Below are 2596 nucleotides of genomic sequence, written 5' to 3' on the forward strand. Positions count from 1 at the left end.
TTAAAAGACTGAACTTGGTATCCCTTTCCTATTCCTCCGCTCTGCTTCCCACCTCTGTAAACTGATTCCTGGACGCTGAACACACGCAGACTAGTCAGCTCAGCAGGTGACTCACCCACCCTTCTCTCCTCTGTCCGTGGGTGGGGCTGGCCCGGAAGCATTGCAACTCACACTTCACAAAGTTCACACTGAACAACTTTAACAACATTTCTGTCCTGGTTGAACATGTTCCTGTGTGTGACCCTGGCTGCCTGGTCACTCTCAGGGGAGTCCCGGGTGAATGATAAATCATTTAATTCCATTTCTTTTTACAGGATTACACGCGTGCACTCCACGCCCAACTATTGTGTATCTTTAAATGGTAGTTATCGCATTCTATCTGTCTCTGGAATTGCTTTTTTTACTCAACACTATGTCTGGTGGATAAAACCATGTTTGTGCCTGTGATGGGCTGACAGATCTGGCTCCATGAGAATGTTCTAGGCCAGACTCTAAGGGAAATGACCAAACAGACTCCGTTTTGCTCTGAGACTCCATGTTATGTAGGAAATAACTTCTCCCATGGGAACACCCCGCCTCTGTGCCCATCATCAGTTACTTAGTGCAACATGTTTAACGATACAAAATGACAATTCCTATGTAAAGAAAAATTGCTCTCTTTTGATTCCTATTGCTCCTAAACAATGTACCATGTGAACAGTGATTGTGTGGATGTTAGCAACCATTCTTTAGTTTGTACCTAGGTAAGGGTCATTTTGACCCACTTCTCCCTCTGTTGATGATCTCATGATGTTAGTTTATGATTTTGAATCATAGCAACAGACACTTATGATTGATGTGATTTTTGTTATAAGAACCCCTACAATCCTGTGGTCAGGGGTTGTTCTCCCAATAGCCATTTTTTGGGGCATTGTGTGAGACAGTCAGCCGGTCGGCTTAATAAAGACTCTCAAATTTGGACTTCTCAGTGGTGATCGGTCTGTACTTAAGTTGCGCCCCATAACAGTGCCTAGAAATCTACGCTCTATTTTTTTTTTGGCGGTGGTACTGGGGATTGAACCTAGGAATGCTCTATCTCTGAGTTACATCCCCAGTCCTTTATTTATTTATTTATTTTTAAAAATTTTATTTTGAGACGGGGTCTTACTGAGTTACTGAGACTGGCCTCAAATTTGCTATCCTCCTGCCTCAGCCTCCTGAGTTGCTGGGGTTACAAACATGCACAATGGCACCTAGCTACTCTAGTTTTAAACTGTGCATAGTACTGCATCATATATTCTACATTTTTTATCCAGTTCTAAGCTGGTTTCCAAGTTTTTCCATTTCAACACATGCTGCAATAAAAATATTTGTCAAGTTTCCTGGTGCACACATGTGTTTCTGTAGGATAGGTGTGGAGAAGTGGAATTTCTGAGTCAGAGTGTACATTTAATTTCAATAGATTTGCCGAAGTATCTACATAAATTTATATACTCCCACCAATGCTTAGAGTGCCATAAATCTTTGAAGTTTCAGCCAATCTTTGAGAGAAAAATCTTTCCTCATTTTAATTTGTATTTCACTGATTTAAGAAAGACTGAATATTTTTTTCCTATGCTTACCAACTATGTGTTTTCTTTCTTTTCACTGAAATCTCAGCCCAGTTTTTCTATTGGCTCATTTCTCCTTTTCTTAGTGGGATTATAGGAGTTAGTTTTAATACACATTATTATTCTCAGTGCCAACTCTTCTATTTTTGCAAGTAAAATTAACTCCAGTTTTGGAGGTTATTTTTGTAGTACAGAAGTTTCAAATTACACCATCTTTCAGTTATCACTTTTACTTTTTCAGACCCTTCTGAAGAAATTATCCTAAGGTGATAAGCACACAACTTCCTTCTGATATTTCTATAGTTGTAGGTTGATTTTGATGTGCTTATGGGATGTTCTGATAGATGAGGCAATTCCAGTCTCTTCCAGGTTTTAGCAAGTAAACTTATTCCTATCACTTTGGGTATCTTGAGTTTTCTACTGTGTCTTTCAACCTATTTCCAGTTCAGTGTGTGTTTGACTAAATAAACACCACAAGACTATCCCACTCTGTGTCTTGCGTTCCTTTTTAAATCCACCATAAATTCTGGTCAGAAAAGCAAACAAATTTATTCATTAAGTATCTCTATGAGCCTGCTTGAGACAGGCATCAGCAAACAGCAAGACAGACAGATAGGCACCCTGATTTAGGAATTTTTTTTTTTTTCTTTTATTTTTTTTGGCACTGGGGGATTTGAACCCAGGGCCTCACGCATGCCAGGCAAGCACTTTACCACTGAAGCACATCCCCAGCCCTTAGGACATTTTTTCACTGGTGTGACCAAAAGACCTGACAAGAACAATTTTAGAGGAGGGAAAGTTTACTTGGGGCTCAATTTTACAAGACTCAGTCCATAGACAGCTGGCTCTGTGCTCTGGATCTAAGGTGAGGCAAAACATCATGGCAGACAGGCGTGGGGGAGGAGAGCAGCTCAGGACACCAGGAGGCATACATAGAGCTCTCGCTCACCAGGACAAAATATAAATCCCAAAGGCAAGTCCCCAGAGACCCACCTCCTCTAGCCACA

The sequence above is a fragment of the Sciurus carolinensis genome, chromosome 1 (assembly GCF_902686445.1).
Source record: "Sciurus carolinensis chromosome 1, mSciCar1.2, whole genome shotgun sequence".
NCBI classification, from domain to species: Eukaryota; Metazoa; Chordata; class Mammalia; order Rodentia; family Sciuridae; genus Sciurus; species Sciurus carolinensis.